At 40.2% G+C, this 20,550-nt stretch overlaps 1 long non-coding RNA gene across 1 annotated transcript in view; it reads left to right on the top strand.

The window, feature by feature from the left end:
• LOC122794386 overlaps window positions 1–20,550 on the top strand; it is a 256,067-nt gene that overhangs the window by 221,386 nt on the left and 14,131 nt on the right. The window lies entirely within an intron of this gene.

Raw genomic sequence — 20,550 nt, 5'->3', positions numbered from 1 at the left:
ATGAGTAGTTCGCTCCAGAGCATGGGAAGTCTCTGGGACAAGAATCTATCCCTCCAGCATGTTCTGTTTATTGTGTGCCACATAGAAGAATTTCTTGACTACTGTGGTAATGTGATTATCAAAGGAGAGACTACTTGTCCACCTGTGTCCCAAGGTCTCATCATATTTTCGGTGTTTAGTAGGCTACTGCCTATGTGGTAGTTCATGGGTACAGTGATTTTCCCAAAGGGGATGACAATGCAGTTCTTGGCATTGAGCTTGAGGCCATGACTTTAACACCAAGCATCAGTCTCGGTGAGGCCCCTTTGGAGAATGCCCACATCATTAGGTGATTCTATTATGGCACCTAGTTTGCAATCATCTGCGAACTTCAATAGCCAAAGACCTGCTGTATTAGCCTGGACTTCTGAAAAGTAGATGCCAAACAGGAGAGGTACATCCACTTGTCACTGGTCTGAAGTTGGATTTGGAGTTGGCTACTTTCACTGTGTAAGTTCTGTGGGTTCTGTTAGTGAGCCAGTTGGCCACCCATCTCATGACATAGTGATTTATGCCCAGTCTAGTAAGTTTATCTATAATTCCAGTGTGGGGGATGGTGTCAACTGCCTTGGCAAGGTCAAGATAGGCTGTCCGCACCACCTTACCCTCGTCCACGGCTCTGGTGACTGCTTCAAACAAGTCAATCCGGTTTAGGAGACATGACCTTCCTTTTACAAACCCAAACTTGAGAAGGGTCCAGAGTTTGGAGGTTACCTATGTCCTTGTTTATAAGATCTGTTCCATAGCCTTGCAGACCAGGCTAATGGGGCAGTAGTTCCTGGGGTCCATGGTGGCACCCCCTTTGTGGAGTGGGATAACTGTCACTGTGTGCCATTCAGTAGGCATAAAGCCTGAAGTGAGGCTATGCTTGAACATGGTACTTAGGGGTGTTGCCAGTTCATTCTGTAGTTCATGCAGAACACAGCCTGGGATGTTTTCAGGTCCCATGGATGTTTTGGAGAGTCTGGTCTTTACTTGTGTAGCCATGATCACAGGGGCTTTGCATTCTTCTGGTATAGTGATGGGCCCTTTGGGAGGTGGGGGTGTGTGAAGTTTGCACTGAACCTATCTGCCAGGATGTTGGCAATATCTCTTGGTTCTGTATATCTAGTGCCATTGTGCTATAGCTCAGAGCAGATCTGAGTGTCGCCATTGAGATTCTTGGCATAGCTGTAGAATGCTTCGTGGTTGTCTTTAGAATCAGTGGTGATTTTATTTTCATAACTAGCTTTGAAGGATTTTATGAGGGATTTCAGCTTTTAATGAGGTTGACCAGGGAGTTCCTGCAATCAGGGGATTTTACACTTTTTTGCAACAGCTTCTTTCTTCTGTTGTAGAGTTTGTTTATGGCAAGGGACCATCAGATTGGCTTCCTTTTTTTGGAGGATAGCATCTTGGTTCTGTTGGGGATGGCACAATCCACACATTTGTGTATGTGCTTATACAATGCATTTGTATAGGATTCAGCAGTCGTACCTCTATTTTTCATCTGTATGGGTGTCGTGAAGCTTGCCACAACTGTATTAAGAAGCATAATGTTAGCTTTGGAGAAGTTTTTTATGGTGGTTTCCTTAATGGGGGGTGAGGGTGAGATATTGATGTCTAGGGTGATTGGCTTATGGTTGGATCTGACCAGTGAGGAGTTGACCTCTGGCGTGGAACATCAATTTGACCAGGTCCAGGATATTACTGCCCCTGATAGGGGTTATGGATAAGCTGATCCAGGGGATTGGAATTTATGAATTCTAGAAAGGATTGAGCAAATGAGTTTCCCAGTTGATGGTGGGGTAGTTGAAATCACCCATTATTAGGGTATTGGGTTGTACCTTAATATTACCCAATATATCAAGAAATGTGGAGTGGGCATCCTGGGGCATGGCAGGGGATCTGTAACAAGCTACAACCTGGATTGCAGTCTTGCCCAGTGTTAGCTGCACTTGGATAATTTCAAATGCATTGTATTGAGCAACTAGCCTGGAGGTATGGATATCCTTAATGAATATGGACACTCCTCCTCCTTTAGTGTTTTGGTCCAGGTTAGCTGGCTGAAAGGTGTGGTATGAGTTACAGCCTGGTAATGCAGGGGTGCTCTCTGGAGCCTTGAACCAGGTCTCTGTCACTGCACAGACGTCAATGTTATCCATTTTAAGGAGTGCCTCGAGTGAGTGGATTTTAAGGTTTAGACTTCTAGTATTGAGTAGCATTACCCTCAGATTTTGCTTGCTTATACCTGCTATGGTGGTGAGTTTGTCATTTGAACCTTGCCTAAAAAAAGCACTATAGGGGTGGCAAGAGCCTTAGCCAGTACCTGGAATCCCAGGGGTGACAGGTGCAGGCCATCTCTGGCAAAGCATCGTGGTCTGTTGATCATGTTGTGTCAGGCAGACAGACACTGGATCCCCTTAGAATGACACAAGAAGCTTAGTCAATTGTTGAAGTCAATCATTTTGTCCTTATACTGTGGTATCATTCTAGGTGATGGCAGGATGCTACTCAGGGCTAGGGTCATACCTGCCTGGGCCACATGATCCAAGAGCTCCTTCATGTCTCTTTTCATGTAGTCCAGTGAGGTACGTCTCAAGTCATTCAATCCAACATGGACAATGACAGAGTCATATTTGTACTTGTTGTGGAGTGCTTGCCTTATGTGGCAGATCCTGGCACATGACAGGCAGCTGACAGTAACTTTCTCCTTGTTTAGCCTGGTGAGTGGAACATCAGTGTGCCTGACTAGAAAGTCACCTAGACTAGTGTGTTGGGTACATTGTTTTGCCTTATGGGCTGAGGTTGAGTGGCACACTGATTTTTTGGGCTGTGTTATTTGGGTAGTGTTGGAGGAGGGTGGTTGCTTTCGTTTCAACTTTGCAGGTCTCTGTTATTTGGACAGATTTTTATTGAGAGCCTCTGTGAATGTAGGTGTATGTGTGGATTTAGGTGGTGTAGGTTTTGATGGACTATGTGTTGAGTGTGGTGTAGTGCAGGTGTTTACCTTCTCCTCTTGACTGTCTAGTACAGTCTTGGCTGAAGAGAGTGTGAATTCCAGTTTGGCTATATAAGTGCATCTCTCACAGGTTGTAGTGTTGTGTGGTAGGAGGAGGGGGTTGTCAGTGTACATGAGACAATTGCTATATTGCCCTAAGATGCCCAGATTCATCAGGTGGACAGTGGAAAATACTGGGAGCTGACCCTTAGACATGCCTGGATAGGTGCTTATTAATTTAAGTACTAAGAACGGTTTTCCTCCTATCAAGTGAGGAAAGTTAAGTGCTGCATTAATTTGTAGATTATTTAGTTCTTGCAATGAATTTTGAACAAGTGCTGAGCACAAGGAAACAGTTTTGAGTGCTAAAACTAGAAAACCGGCTAGTTCTAAGGAAAAATTAGATAATCAGACTTTCTGGCACTGGAAATAGTTTAACCCTAGTTAAACGGCGCTGTGCGATGTGCAAAACTGAGCAAACACATGTTTTTAAACAGAAAGATGAAAGGGATAGAAATAGCCCAAAATGGCCAACTTAAGAACAGATTCTGAGCTGAAACCACTCCTCCAGCTACAGATAGGCTGCTCAAAGCTCACCACTCTCACTGATGAACAGAGATGTTTCCTCCTATCTCAGTAAGGTCTGGGAAACACAGAAACTACAAAACAGCCCAGAATTCAGCAAAATCTGAAAAACGGACTCTACTGGTTATAAAAAGGTGTGAAACAAGTAGAGAGATGGGCCTTTTTTTTCAAAAATTAAAACAGATACAGTAAACCAAATAGCTATTTATCTGCTTTAAAAAAAGTATCGCACTTGATTGTATAACCCTCAACAGTTCAGCAGTTGAAAAACACTTAAAAATGATCAAAGTGCAAATAGTATCAGAATTCAAAAACAGTTCAGATAAGTTGCAAAGTTAATAAAAAAATGCTCAGAATATTGTGGCTAGCGAAAATATGCAATAAAAAGCAAAACAGAGGTACTTAATCCATTCAAAGTCTTCCTTTTCTCTCTCTGCTGCTGTAGAACTTTGCAGGACACCCAGGCAGGATTTTGCTGAGGTAATACAAGTACAAAAACTGCACGCACAAACATTGTTTTTTAAACAGAAAGATGAAAGGGATAGAAATAGCCCAAAATGGCCAATAAAATTACAGATTCTGAGCTGAAACCAGTCATCCAGTGACAGGCTGCTCAAAGCTCACCACTCTCACTGATGAACAGAAAAGCTCCTTTCTATTTTAGTAAGGTCTAGGCAACACAGAAACTACAAAACAGTCCAGAAATGAGTAGAGAGATGGGACTTTTGTTTTTTTTTTTTCAATAATTAAAACAGGTGCAGTAAAACAAATACTTTTAAAGAAGAAAAATGGCTATTGCACTTGAGTGTCTAGCCCTCAACAGTTGAAAAACACTTAAAAATGATCAGTTAGACCCATTTTGTTTCAGAACAGATGAGAAAATAGCAAACAATGTCAGCAAATTTATAAAATTAAGACCATGCAGAACTTTGGAAAGTGCCAAGAAATATACTTATCAGCGATATATTTCCAGATTGTTTCCATTGGTAAGATCAAACCATAAACTAATCAAAATGGACATCCACATCCCAACCCCACTCCCGGCCAAGGAAACCACTGTGAAAAATTTCTCAAAAGCAAACTTCACACTTCTCAAGACTGAGGTGGAAAGTTTCAAAGCCCGAGGGCATATGGAAAATGCTACCCAAACCGCAGAATCCTTTACAATTGCACTCTATGAGCACCTACAGGAATGCATGGATTGTGCCATCCCAAGTAAAACCAAGACTCACTCCTCCAAAGACAGGAGACCAGTCTGGTGGACCCCAGCCATAAATAAGCTATACAACAGAAGGAGGAAACTATTACATGAAAAGGCAAAATCCCAAAAAGGGAAGGCATCCCTGATCAGTACTACTAAGAAACTTCGATCCCTCATAAAATCATCAAAGGCTAGCTTTGAAAGAAAAATCGACAAAGACTCTAAAGATAATCACAAGGCATTCATTAGCTACATCAAGAATATGGGTGGAAACTCTCAGATATGCTCTGAGCTTGTGCAAAATGGCAAAAAATACACTGAACCCACTGACATTGCCAACATCCTGGCGGACAGGTTCAGTTCAAACCCCCCCCCCCCAAACGAGCCAGTGTCTATCCCAGAAGAATGCAATCCCCCAGCCATTGCAGACACACAGGTGAAAGCAGCCCTCTCCAAAGTAAAAAAAACACAGCATCAATGGGACCAGATGGTATCCCAGGCTGTGTCTTACACGAGCTCCAAAATGAACTAAACCCTCACATAAATTCATTGTTCCAATTCAGCCTTACCACAGGTTATGTACCCAAAGAATGGTGTACAGCAACAATGATTCCACTTCACAAAGGTGGTGCCACAACAGATCCTGGGAACTATCGCCATATAAGCCTGACTAGCCTGGTCTGCAAGGCTATGGAGCGCATCATCATGGATCTCATAAACAAAGATATTGGGAACCTTCAAACATTGGACCCTACCCAATTTGGCTTTGTTACAGGCAGATCTTGCCTCTTAAACCTAGTTGACTTCTTCAAAACAGTTACCAAAGCCATAGATGAGGAAAAGGTAGTCCACACAGCCACCTTCGACACAATACCCCACTCTGGCATCATAAATAAGCTTACTAGCTTAAATATTAACCCATATGTTACAAGATGGGTTGTAAACTGGCTCAGGGTAGAACACACATGTAAAAACCAACAAGCGAGTGAAACACAATAAGAGGAGCTGATATTTCCACAAATTTATTCTTCCAATAAATGTTAGCGCTTTCGGCAAGTTAAATAACTCACCTTCATCAGACAAACAGTGGGATGACATTACACTGCTGTTTAAATAATTACATACATTTCACATTGACCAATCATAAAAAATAGCATTCCCTTCAATTAAAAACCATGGGAACTGTAAAATAAACGCTAGCATCACATCCGCTATTAACAAGTATAGTGCTACTGCGTATTACTAGACCATTAGGTACACGGTCTGTATAAAATAAGATAAAATGAAGTAAAATACATTAGAGCCCCGTTTTATGAAGCTTAAATGCTCCAAAATAACAACAGATAGTGAATATCAAGTAAGCGTATTTAAACCTAAATGTTATTAGGTCTATCTAAAACATATTCCCTGTTGTTAAATATATTAGGAAATCACATGTTGCTAAATAATGTTACTATTGTTGAACACGTTCGTGAGTTTTTCTGATAGAACACACATGGTCAGAGTTGCGGGTGCCATGTCCGACTCTAAACCGGTTACAAGTGGTGTCTCACAGGGCTCAGTCCTGGGACCCCTCTTGTTCGGTATTTACTTCTCTGAGGTACAGGCAAACACGGGAGAACTGTGGCTTACCAAGTTCGCAGACGATTGCAAACTGGGAGCCATAATAGACTTGCCGACTGACACAAGCATCCTCCACAAGGGCCTTATGGAGATGGATACCTGGTGTCAGAACCATGGCCTCAAGCTAAATGCCAAAAAGTGCATAGTCATCCCCTTTGGGAAAAACAAAGTACCCACAAACTACCACATAGGAGGTAATCCACTAAGTACCGAAGAAGTAATTAGGGATCTGGGGACCCAAGTAGATAGTAGACTCTCCTTTAACAATCTCATTGCCAAAGAGTTTAGAAAAACCTTCTATATAGCTCACCTAATCAGAAAAGGGTTCACATCTAGATCAAGAGAGGTCATTGTACCCCTCTACTCATCACTCATCAGGCCCATAATTGAGTACAGTGCCCCATTTGGGATGTACCTTACTCGACACCTGCAACAACTGGAGAGACCTCAAAAATACCTCACCAAGAGGATCGTGGGCCTCAAACAGATGCCCCATGCAGCTCAACTAAAGAAGCTCCAACTCTACTCAGTTGCTTACTGCCTACTCAGAGGGGACCTCTGCCTGACATTCAAGGCCATGTCTAACCCGGAACTGTTGGACATGCTCCACCTCAAGAAAACCAATTCCATTAGAACTACACGCTCAAGGGATTTTAAACCTTAGTACAACAATAAACAGGACGTGCTGGAGGGATAGATTCATATCCCAAAGGCTTCCCTCGCTCTGGAATAGAATCCCAGTCCATGTTAGACAGAGCCCCTCGCTGACCCACTTCAAGAGAAATCTTGATGAGTGGATGGGCAATCGTAAATTTACTCCTGGGATCACTTCTTTGGCCCTGCTGGACAGAGGCTCAGAAATTTAGCCTAAAAGGGAGGTGAAAGCCAACATTCTGGCTAGGCTTATAAATGGCCTAGGGCAGATAGCCTAGTACCTACCTATGAACCTATTATAGCAGTGTCAAAGATTGCCTTACATGCAAGGCAGAGATTGCATCTGAGCAATCTGTATGAAACTAAGTGACAAGTGATTTCAGACAGTCCTCATAGGGCAGAAGCTGAAGACCTTGACTATTCCTTGTGACGAATCTTTGTGGTTTCTCCAATTGCTTCAGGTGCTTGGAAAGGTATATAAAAGGGGCATTGTGCTCAATTATTGGTCTGATGAGGGAAGAGTATGGGGAGATTATAGCTTCTTCTTTCTAGAGGCAATGCCCTTACTTGTGAGATGACCAGTATAGAATGCCCTTCTTACCCCTGTGGAGACATGTTGATCAAAGGTATGGTTGCTGCCAACCTATATACCTAGGTCTCTCACCAATGAGTGCATACTTAGAGTGCTGTTAGCAGGAACATCACTCTTACTGAAAGGGATGATAATACCTTTTTTGCATTGTGTTTAAGGCCATGACTTTGGCACCAGTCATTTGTTTGTGTAAGACCCTGTTGTAGGATGCTGACATCATTTGGAGATTCTATGATCACTCCTAGTTTGCATTCATCAGCAAACTTTGTCAGCCACGGACCTTTAATTTTAGCTTGCACATCAGAGAAATGGATTCCAAACAGTAGAGGTCTCAGGACTACTCCCTGTGGAACACCACTGGTTACAGGTCTGCTGTTGGAGGTGGTCTCCCTTATTTTGACTATATGGGTTCTATCAGTGAGCCAGTTAGTGACCTATCTTATGCTATATGGGTTGGTACCAAGCTGGGAGAGTTTGTCAATTATACCTAAGTGGGGGATAGTGTCAAAAGCTTTGGCAAAGTCCAGGTAGGCTGTGTGCACAAATTTTCCCTTATCAAGGCCCTTGGTGACTGTCTTGGAGAAGTCTACCAGGTTTGATAGGCATGATCTCCCTTTGACAAATACAAATTGAATGGGGTCAGGTGTTTCAAGATTACCGATATCTTTGTTGATAAGGTCCATGATGATTCTCTCCATGGCATTGTAGATGAAGCTAATTAGGCTAATAGGTCTATTGTTCCCTGGGTCAGTGGAAGCACCACTGTTATGCAAGGGATAATGGCGGCATTTTTCCATTTAGCTGGGATGAAGCCAGTGCTTAGACTATGACTGAAAAAAGTACACAATGGCATTGCTTATTCTTGTTTGAACCCATGTAGGACACAGCCTGGGATGTTATCAGGTCCCATGAATGCTGTATTTTTGACCTTAGGGAGGGCATTCACAACCTGCTCTTTAGCGATACAGGGTAGAGGACAGGTAGTTGGTATGTCTTGGGGTAAGTTTGGTGGGGGAAGGGGGAATGAAGTTTTCACAGAACCTGTTGGCTAACAGGTTAGCAATGTCCACAGGTTTGGTGTATGTGATGTCATTACCTACCAGTTCGGCACAAATCTGAGCTTTTTCTTTTATGTTACAGATGTAACTTAAAGAATGCCTTATGGTTGTCCTCCGTTGCGGAAGCTAATTTGGATTCATGGTGAGCTTTTTGGAGTACTTCACAAGGAGTCTTATTTGCTTGTTTAAGCTGAAGAGGGAGTATTTCCAGTTTGAGGCTCACTCCCTCTCACTCTTAGACAGCAATTTCTTCCTCTTCCTGTAAAGCCTGTTAATGGCAGTTGTCCACCAGAGAGGTTTGCTCTTCCTCAAGGAGCTTGTTTTGGTCATATCAGGTATGGCCACATCAATGCAGTTGTTCAGGTGTTTGTATAAAACATTTGGTTAGAATTCGGCATAGTTGCTAGTTCCATCTAAGAGAGGAGGTGCAGTAAAGCTATTTATGTCATCTTTTAAGAAGATATAATCTGTTTTGTAGAAGTCTTAGTTTACCTTGTGCATTGGGGGGGATCAGGTGTGATAGTAACTTCAAATGAGTGTGATTTGTGGTCATATATCACCAGGGAAGATCTCACAATGAGGGTAATACAGTGCTCTCCCATATTGGTAAGCACCAGATCGAGGATGTTGGTACCCCTTGCGGGGGTGTCAATTAGCTAGTCCAGGGCACTGGAGTTAACAAAGTCAAGGAACCTTTGGGTAAGTGAGTTTTCACATGAGTAATTTCCCCAGTCAGTGCATGGGTAGTTAAAGTTGCCCAAAACCACGGTGTTCAAATGTATCTTGATGGACTTAAATGATCCAAATAGGCAGAGTGGGTGTCATTATTCATGGAGGGGGGTCTTGTAACTAGCAAGGACTTGAATAGGTGTCCTACTAACAGTTAATTGCATCTGAAATATCTCCAGGGAATCATACTGTCTAACCAAACTGGAGGTGTATTTATCTTTAATGAATATTTGATACACTGCCTCCTTCACTTTTGTGGTCTGAATGTGTGGAAGGAGGTGTAGCCCAATATGGCTGGGTAGTCTCCATAGCCTTGAACCAGGTCTCCATGACTGCACAAATGTCTGTCTTCCAAGGTGAGAATTGCTTCCAGTGAATGCAGTTTCATGTTAAGACTCCTAGCTTTTAGCAGCAAAACCTTGAGATTTTTCTTAGATGGAGTTCTTACATCAGGAATTTTGTCCTTGAGACACTGCTTAAAAAAGGCACTATGGGATGACAAGAACCTTGGCCAGTAGCCAAAATCCCAGGGGTGACAGATGAAGACCATCTCTGGCAAAGCATCGAGGTCTGTCGATCATGTCATCCCAGCATGACCGATACTGCATCCCATTGAAATGACACCAGAAACAACTACTACTATTACTACACTGTTTCTGGATGCCCATGTCAATCAAGCTGGCTGGAGAAACTGTGAGAAATTGTGCATCCATAGTGTTGGTTAAATTTATATGGTCAGGAAGAGAGGTCACACTTAAGAGTGGCTAGTAGGTGAGAGGTATGTTGGAACCTCTGAGGCTAGGCTTAGTGTTCTACCTGACAGTAGAGCTGAGCCATGAAAATCTTCTGGAGGACCACAAGCAAAGTGCTAAGGACAAATTTAATAAGCAAAACGTTTGCCACTATAACCACCAATGGTAACTACCACTACACTACAGCGAACAATGGTGTGCTACACGCAAGAAGGGCAGATGAGGGGCTTATATAAAACAAGAAATGATCCTTTTAACTCATACTAGCAAATAAGGACAGAAATAACCCTTTTAACTCAAATTAGCAAATAAGGACGTACCCTCTGAAATCAAGTCTAATCACTCCCGATTTAGATGCGATGCAGACAGCACTCTCTTCCCACAAAGGTGCAGAAAGGCCTTCCCCAACAAGGATGGCTTGAATTAGATGCTCAGAGATTACAAAACAGACCCAGATACAGCAAGCCTTGGACTGGGCTATGCCACAGCCGAACTAGTACAGTATGCGGTAAAATGTGGCCAAAGACATTTTCAACAACTCAAACAAGACAGTAGGATGCAAATACTAATTAAGAGTACAATATAAGAGCAGAAATAAGCACTTATAGTTAATTGGAAGCAACGGATGCCTCAGATCTTTCAGTATCTCTGTGATGAGCTGGTTTTATTGCTCAAGTGATACAAGGCAGTCTAGATTCCATAGGATTGAATCTAGACTATGCTAATTGCAGAGGTATATCAGCAATTTGGTCGAACAATGGTCTCAATGTAATCAGGCTACTAACAAGCAGTAATAAAAGAAGTGATATAAATGCAATGAACACTTTTAAGAACAGCAGCAAAAGCTAAATAAAGTATCAAAGTAGGAAAAGGCACAGTATAAGTACAGTAAAACACAGTAAAAGCATCTGAATAGAGTTTAAAGTACATTGAAAGAAAAAAATTAATACTGAGGTATTAGAAAAGAATGTACATCATATGGATTGCATTGTAAACCTGGTTAAATATAGCAATCTGCAACGCATGTTAAAATACATGGGTATGACTAAAAGAGAAGAAAAGTTGTAAGCATAGATATATTGTTATAATAAGTAGTCCAGTATTATGTGTTCACTATTGTGGGGTACAATGAAAAATAATGGCCAAATATAACAAATAGAAATGTTTCACTTCCTTCTATTTACTAGTGCACAGAGCCGGATCCAGCAGTAGGTGACCTAGGCAGTCATCTAGGGCCCCATGGCTGGAGAAGGGCCCACTCTGGCCTTGAGGTTTAAACATTTATTTTAATAATATACACCACAGTAGCAGTGTCTTCTCCTTTAAAGAGAACCCTGCATGCACCACACACACTCCACCATTGAAGTAAACACATTCCAGACTTGCATGTGGAATTTAAACTCTCCGTTCCATTAAAACAAAAGGTACCTCTGTGTGTCTGCGTGTGTCTGCGTGTGTGTGTGTGTGTGTGTGTGTGTGTGTGTGTGTGTGTGTGTGTGTGTGTGTGTGTGTGTGAGAGAGAGAGAGAATGAGAGAGAGTACATGTTTGTTGCTGATAATATTATTTCAAGTATTTTAAGTCCATTAGCAAAGTCCAGAGCGTTAGTGTCTTTAAAAAAAAAAAGCTACACCAGAATTAGGCAGAACACTTTAAAATAAGCAGTGATGATCCAGAAATGAAAGGACCCCTTTTTCCCCTTTTTTGGAAATGGTATTTTAATGTTTGTTGCATTTTATCATTCTATATTTGTACTTTAGTCCAGTTTAATTGGTAAGGATGGGATCATGCAGTGTGCTCTCTCATTTTGTCCGCACATAGTAATGGTTATCACTCTACTACACTCGCAAGAATATTACTCTCTTTCAATTCAAGTGTATGTAAACTACAGGACTATATTTTCATTTTTGCAGCAGGTTCCATGCTGCTTGTCTCTACATTTTCTCCAAAACACTGAAAGGATTATATTAAACTCTCATATCTGATCTGGTATCCCATTCTAAATAAAAATGTATTAACCAGAAAATTGATAGAGGAATAGGTGTTAGACTTTAAAGACAGTATACACTGTGCATCAGTCCATAAAATAAATTTAAAGTGAATAGCCCCGTCATTCCAGTGCAATAGGCAGTGAAAATCAAAAGGAACCTAACCTTCCTTATTAACCTTCACTTCTAACTTAACAGACTCCTTGGTAGATCCATTAAATAAACTAACAGTTCTAAAGAAGGTTGTTGATGTTGAGATCACTGTATGAAATTTTTGACTGACATTTTAGGCTGGAGTGGAGGCAAACTGTTGTATATGTGTACAATACCCTGAACTACTTAGTTAAGAACAAGTGAATAGGTAAGGTTTCTGTTGCTCAGACAATGGATATGCTATCTTGCATAACTTCTTCTTAATGCTTGAATGATCTGATGGTCTCGATTTTTGCAACTCTTTGTGTTTTGAATACATCAACTCTCACAGACTTGGAATGACTCTTATTTTCATTTTAGTTGGTTGTTCTTGTCTTTGAGTTAGAAAGTTTGCATGGCTTTCTATGCATTTAGTGCTGTTTTGGCATATGGGATTAATTTTCTTATCCAAAGACAAGACACCAAAAGTAAAAGGTATCATGAAAGCATATACTGATGGATGGATTGATATCAGTGACAGCAGCAAAGCTTGTCAAGTCAGATGGTGTGAATTGGAATGTTTATAATTCCTTGATTGCATTTGCTTGACCTCTCGATGATATATGACTAAGGAAAGTTCAATAGAGATCATTGGATCCCTTAAAATACTGTGTTATCATGCTTAAAGTTTACGCAATATTTAGCAATGCAGTTGTTGCTGACAGAATGAGGAAAAAAGCACTACTGTCTGCAAAGTAAAAAAAATAGTGTACAATATAAGTGAATCATTTTACAGTCAGGGTTGAAGAGTAATTTATTAAAAAATGACTTTAAGCTGTCAATCAACATTTGGGGAATAACTGAGAAAAAAACACTCAAGTCAGGCACACAGGTCACCAGGAAAGTCCAAAAATCCACAAGCTACCAAGGTAAAAAACAAGGTTCTTTAATGTTCCAATACACCACACAGATTTAGCTATTTCATTCCACAAGGGAACTTAATCAGAATAACTCAGCACTAATGGATTAACAAATAGTCAAACCACTTAACATAACAATATCCCATTGGTCAATACCTAATTGACTAACTTAACAAGGTACAACAGTGAATGCAACAGTTAAGAATGCAGCAGTGAAAAAATACAACAGTGAAAATGTTGTTATACTGTGGTCAAGCTGACTATACAAGAATTACACACAAAAAAATGTACACAAAAAATTGTATATACAAAAAAACTTCAATAACCATAGAAAATGTAAACATCCCATAATATATCCTTATTTTAAGGCCATTTTCTTTAAGGTTGGTAGGATGGAATAGTGTTCATTCAACCCAGGGGCTGAGCAGGCATCAAACTTTAGTTGGCACATTAACTCACAATGCTCTAGGCTGGTTTCCCAGTCCCCCCCCCCTCTCAAAACATTTTACCTCCTCCAACACCCAAAATTTAAAAGAATAGTCCTCACATAACAAAGTATGTTTAAATAATGCATTTGTTTCTCTTTTCCTAGAGATCTCATAGAGGTGTTCATAAATTCTCTGTCTCAAAGTTCTTTCCGTTTTGCCAATATGAAATGCAAAGCACGAGGAACAATAGGCAAGGTATACCATCCTTTTAGAATGACAATTAAAATACCCCTTAGCCTTTAACAGTCCAGTGGGACCCACCAAATACAGTTGATCCACAATGGCTACATAGGGGCACTGGGGGCACCTTCTGCATTTGTGTGTGCCTGTCTTTACCCTGGAAGTTGAATCAACTTTATGGCTTTCAAAAATATTCTTAAAATTCCATCCCCTTCTCAAACTAAACCTCAGTTTCCCAGAGAAGACATCAAGACTATTAGGCATACTAGCAAAAAATGTCCCAATAAGTCTGTATTATATTCTTCATGAGGTGGGTATCTCGGTGAAAATCCATCACAGTATAGGCGTCATTACAAGGGGGGGGTGCATCAGTGTCCCTGCCATCCATCTGTATGGTCGTTGGCCCAGTAGAACCAGAAACAACCCCCACCATTCTGAAGGGACAGAATGGGCATATATCTCATTCCCCATTCTTGTAAAATCTGATCAGTCAAGGAGATAACCAGAGCATCAGGGTAACCACATCTAACAAAAAGTTCACCTATATACTTTACTTCAGATATCACTTCTTCCCTCAGTGTGGTCATGTGAGCTGATGTGACCATCTGACTCTTGACAATGTTCCTTTTCTGGGAATTAGGATGTTCACTCTTAAAGTGAAGATAAGAATTGGAAAAATATTTTTTATGATACATAGAGGAAACATATTTATTGTACAATAAATCTTTTCTAATTTGCACATCAAAAAAGTGAACCACTTCTTGTGTCACACTGGATTTAAATTCTAAAAAATTTGTGGTGTAGTTAATAAAATCTAAAAAGGGTTCAGTAATCTCCTTGGGTCCCCTCCACACAATAAAAATATCATCCAGGTAATGTAAATGACATCTAATATGCTCGTAAAATGGGAGGGTAAATAAAAAATGCTGCTCCCAAAATAGTAGAACTATATTGGTGAAAATGAGGGCACAGTAGGCTCCCATAGCTACCCCCGTATCTGTTTGTAATATGCTCCCTGGAAAAACAGAAAATTGTTCCTGAGGATGAGTTCCATATTCTCAAGAACTAACCGAAAGCCCAATGGGGAGAAAACGTCAATGCCCGCAATGATTTCCTCAAACAAGGCTAATCCAGTGTCCTGGGCAATCACACTGAACAAGTCCTTAATATCTATTGTAAGGAAGATATAGTCCACATTAAAATCTACTTCCTTAAACTTGTTCAGAAAGTCCCAGGAATCTATTAAAATGTGATGAAACAACCCATAAAAGGGTTTCAATTTGTTATCTATGTATAAGGCCAAAGGCTGTGTCTTAGAGCCGGACGAAGAGACAATAGGTCTCGGGGGGAGGGGGGGGGTTGGGCATCTTTGTGAGTTTTGGGAATCTCAAAAATGCCAGGAATCACTGGCTTGGGTATCCACACACACTCATATAGCTGTCTGTCAATGGCACCTTGAAGCAGGTTGTCCACTATGATCAAATCCAAATTCCTGTAAGCCAGGTTCATCTCACTCCTAGATACCTCCTGGTATTTACCATCCCCATGGAGTATCTCTAACATTTTACCAGTGTAAATCCATTCCTTCATGAGGACAGCCCCACCCCCCTTGTCCGGCTTCATAATCCTAATGCTACTATCCCTGCTGATACCAAAAAGCAGTTTCCACAAACATAACGCTTCTTATTCTGGGCATTAAAGCATTTTTGAATGTCCCTCTCCACTAATGCCACAAAGTTGTCAAGAAAAGGGTCTGTAGGTGGGTGAAAAGTACTCATCCCCCTTAATGGATTATTGTGTTGGGAAATACTACCACCACCAAAAAAGACATTCAAGTTTAGTGTCCAACACCATTTTGGCCACTGATCCAGATCTACTGGGAACAAAAGTAAAACCCTATTGAAATAATTCCAAATGGGTAACAGAGGGTTCTATCTCACTGTAGTTAAAAATACAAAAATCATTGTAGGAATAAACAGATCTATCAGCTGGTATATCACTTATGTGACCCCCATTTTGTACCTCCTGTCCCTGCCCATCTGTTCCCCCTGATTCCAATAATGGTTCTGTCTGGCGGCTTGGGTGTAGGTATAGATAGGTGGAGTTTGGTTCTGTAAACTCATGGACCTCCTCACCGGACATTGACCTAAAGGGACCGCTCTCTGTTCTTCCTGTTCAGGGAAATTACTAGTGTAATTCCCCTGTTCTTTATCCAAATTATCTACTTCCCCAGATGGACCTTCCCATAACCTATGCTCATGACTGGGACATTTAGGTAAAAAAGCTGAATAAGCCTTCCCACTGTGGTAGTCCTTCTCATCTCTCTGCAATTTATTATTTTTCCTCTATTTGTTTTTTTTTTCTGTTAGCTTATCCACATCTTTGAACCTATTAAAATATTTGACTCTAAACTCATTAACAGAATGCAATAAATCCACTTCCACCCTAGCATTAAGTTCTACAATTTCCTTGTGCAAAGTATCCATAACTAAAATGTTTTAACAATAATATGTAAAACAGCAAGACCACATTCATTAAATACTTCCACTAAATCATTATAAAAAGCAGCATCTTCAAACACATTTTTAGGGAATTTGGTAAGTCTCAATCCCTTTGGTTCATATTTTTTCTCTAAGCACTGCTCCAAAAACCAATTGTCCAATGTCAATGAGTTGTATTTAACCAGTTTGTCTTTTAAAGTGGAAATAGTACCTTGGTAGGTAAGCTGTTTCTGATGGGGAGCCTGTATACCAGTGTAAACCCCACGCATCAGCCAGGCATTAAAATCAAAGTCAGCATTCGCAATGTCAGTCCCACGTATCATATTTCTCGAACCAGGAACGTTACCAGTCACTCTAGCTTTTCCTGATACTCCAGAATTGACTTAAACAAGCATTTTCATGCTCACCAACCAATAATCCGTCCACACTAATGCTTCCAGACACCTGAGAAGCTGGAAATGATGTCACTTCCCTTTGAACATCCTGTCCTCATGGAATAGTATCTTCCATGTATCAGAAATGCTGTCATCCTGCGAAAATAAGGCAATCAATTTGGTAAGCTCTCCCAAAAGAAAGCACTCGCTTCCCCTTTGTGAGCTATTTCCTCAACAACCAGATCTAGCCATATCCACCATTCAAACACCAAGAAACAAAGAAGGTGGAAAGTAACGGAGTGTACAAAGCACAAATAAGTGAGAAAAAAGTCCAAAAATCCTATAATTGCTTGATTGCATTTGCTTGACCTCTTGATAATATTTGACTAAGGAAAGTTCAATAGAGATCATTGGATCCCTTAAAATATTGTGTTATCATGCTTAAAGTTTTTGTAATATTTAGCAATGTAGTTGTTGCCGACAGTATGAAGAAAAATGTCTGCAAAGTAAAAAAAATAAAATAGTGTACAATATAACTGAATCATTTTACAGTCAGGGTTGAAGAGTACTTTATTAAAAAATGACTAAGCTGTCCATCTACATTTGGGGAATAGTAATATAATTGTTCAGATTCTGGAGATGCTCAGAGTATTACACACAGAGCTTTATATCAATTTTTCTTTCAATAGTTTTCTTTTCGCAGAGGCCATGAAATGGCTGCTTTTTATTGTTTGCTTTTCTGTGTGTGTGTGTGTGTGTGTGTGTGTGTGTGTGTGTGTGTGTGTGTGTGTGTGTGTGTGTGTGTGTGTGTACATACACATGTTTGTGTATGATGGAGTGATTGCTCTGTCCTTAACAGTTTCTTCAGCTGTAATTGTTGTTTTAATATATTATATCCATCCATTATGTTCTGCATTTATAAACTGTGTTTGAATTTAATATATCAGAGTCATAGATTGTAAGTGTTCAAATGTGTAGCAGTTTCTTCTAATGGCACCAAAGTTTTTTTTTGTCATATTCTGTTATATTCATTTATGTCTCATTAATGTAGCTTTGAAAAGTCTACAAAATTTGGAAAATTAGGGTGAGAATCCTAAACACAATGTTCAGTGTGTAATGTTGGTATGCATTTAAAATCACATACCAAAAGCCTTTGAAATTCATAAGCAGCCTTTCATTAACTATATGTTCTGTTTATAACATACAACCCAGAACACTGTTGTCTGCTTAACATAAATCATTTTCTTGGGCTTATGGATTTTCACTATTTTATACTTGTTTTTTAACAGTGTATTTTTTGCATATTTGTTACAATATGAATTTGTTTCAATCTTTCTCTTTTATAGCGATACTGAATAAACTGAACTTACTATTCACCAGAGTCATGTCTGAAAAGGCTCAAGTAATCGGCCCACCCACCCGGTTATCAAATTGTAAAATAAAATAAATACATGAATGATGACATTGCCTGGTTTCAACATCTGCAGGGCAGATCTATGAACCTTGCAGATATGTGGCATGATATATTTTACATAGCTTGTCCTGGTCCCGTGGAGTATGCTACCCTTCCTGATTTCAGTGAGTGACTCTTGCTACTCTTTTAAGAAGTCTCCTGAATTCCCTCTTTGAAGGACACTTTATTTATACCTTAGTGGAGGTAATTCAACCCCATCAGCATTGTTCATTTTTAATTTAGCTACTATTATTTTTAAGGTTTTCCGCTTATTTAATTTGAATCCACTGCTAATATTTTGTTGGTGTTTCTTTCATTTTATGCAGAAGGTTTGCAATGAAACAGTCAAGCTCAATGAGAAGCAAGCAAAAACTATACTACAAATTCTTTGCAGTACTGCAGTAATTATAAATATAGCATCCACCAATGTTCACAGCTACACACACAGTAATGCTTTTACTACTCATGTTTTATAGCTCTGTAACCAGTCAAGAACAGTTGAACCAGTCCTAGATGGACAGCTACACCCTTGATGTTCAGTTCAGACTGCATGAAAGGATGGAGATTCATAGTACTGGAGGTTTGCCTATTCCCCTAAAACTATGGGTCAGCATGCATCATTGCTGTACCCATTCTGGTCCCCAGCACATTCCAGAAGCCTGCTGAAGATATTAGTGAATATTGCAGATCTCAGCTTGTTGCACCATCCAGTAATTTCTCTGTTGTGCTATGCTTCATATTGGAACCTCCATCTCCATATCAAATACATTGGCAGAAAGGCTCCTAGTGATAGGTTCATAGATAGATTCATAGATTAGTACTAAGCTAACTGCCCTTGTGAGCCATTTTAAGCCTAGCCAATTATCCCTTGTGAGACTCAAATCCTGCTCCTTGTGTTTGTAAGGCCAACACCTTAACCATTAGGCCACCCTCCCAACCCCGTGATGCACGGTTTCCTTGTGATTGCTTACCTGTGAGACATAATTGGCACAGTGGATGACAACTAGATAGCCATCTGTTCCCATTCCACAGATGGTATACAACTCCATGGCCCTGTGATAAAAGTTTGATACATTAGTAATCAATGCTTAGATGTGCAATCACTAAATAACAAACTGATGTTGAAATAGTAACTGTTGAAACACATGCTATTTCCCTGTTAAATCACTCTGCTAGCTATTTCAGTATGCTAACTCTAAGACATTTCATATAAAAGTGAATTCTGTGAGATACAATAATCTCCATCTCTAAACAAAAAAGAACTAATTGCACATTTGTGATTGCATATTAGCGAGTCAGTCACAAATGACTCGCAGCTAAGCCTGGCACCTATTATGCCTGTGACTATAGAAACAGCTATAGATAGCATTCCACTGATATACCATTTGTATGTGACCACATATGACAAGTAAACAATATGTGTGCTATGCAAACTAGGAGTGATTCCAGTACCTGTGTCTGGTAACCTAGTTTTGTTCCATGCCATCAAGACTGGCAGCATTCCTCCTGGTCATCTTTTTGGCAATGCTGAATATGCCCCAACAGCCATAATTACTCACCTCTCAGAAGATCACATGTATTATCTGTGGGACCTAGTGTCCAGGAGAACACCAAGAAGACCACATATATTATATGGATCCAAGCAGGAGTCCTGTCTTGCAAATATTGTGGTGCACTGCACAACAACTAGAATCATAGCATCAAGCGGTTATGAGTTTTGGTGAATTTTCATGGAATTGTGAATTTCAAGGGAAGAGAAGTTTACTGTTGCTTATGCTAAGTCTGTTTTCAATGTGCCGCTGTCTTGCTTAACAAATGGCAATCACTGTTTGTGGTGTAGAATTTGAAAGAAGTGTTAGTAGTATAATTGCCTTGGGTGCAGAAGGCTGTGGATTTTACTCCTACACCATGTAGATGGAGTGCTGGTATTGCAGTGCCCTTTCAATTGCTGATTATTTGGTGCACTTTAAGGGGGAATAGGGGTTCTGCACTTCTGAGTGTGTCCTCTTAACTATGTGATGCCTCGTAACTATGAATTTGTTGGTTTGTCAGTCATTCCCTACTGCAATATTACCAGCTTACCAATTTTTTTTAAATGTTACATAGGCAATTTTTCAAGGGCAGTAGGCACTGAATTTGTAGATGAAACACTGAAATGAAAGTATTTGCCAGTAGCAACATCTTCATTAGTTACAGATCTCTTTAATGTGGAATTATATGGATGACTTTTACTTCTGCAGAGATTGTGCTTATTGACTGATATTGGTGGATTGTAATGACAGATGTCCGAGTGGTCTTTTATA

This window comes from Protopterus annectens, chromosome 2.part1 (assembly GCF_019279795.1).
Source record: "Protopterus annectens isolate FY-2018-M chromosome 2.part1, PAN1.0, whole genome shotgun sequence".
NCBI classification, from domain to species: Eukaryota; Metazoa; Chordata; order Ceratodontiformes; family Protopteridae; genus Protopterus; species Protopterus annectens.
This window is presented reverse-complemented; position numbering and strand designations above follow the sequence as displayed.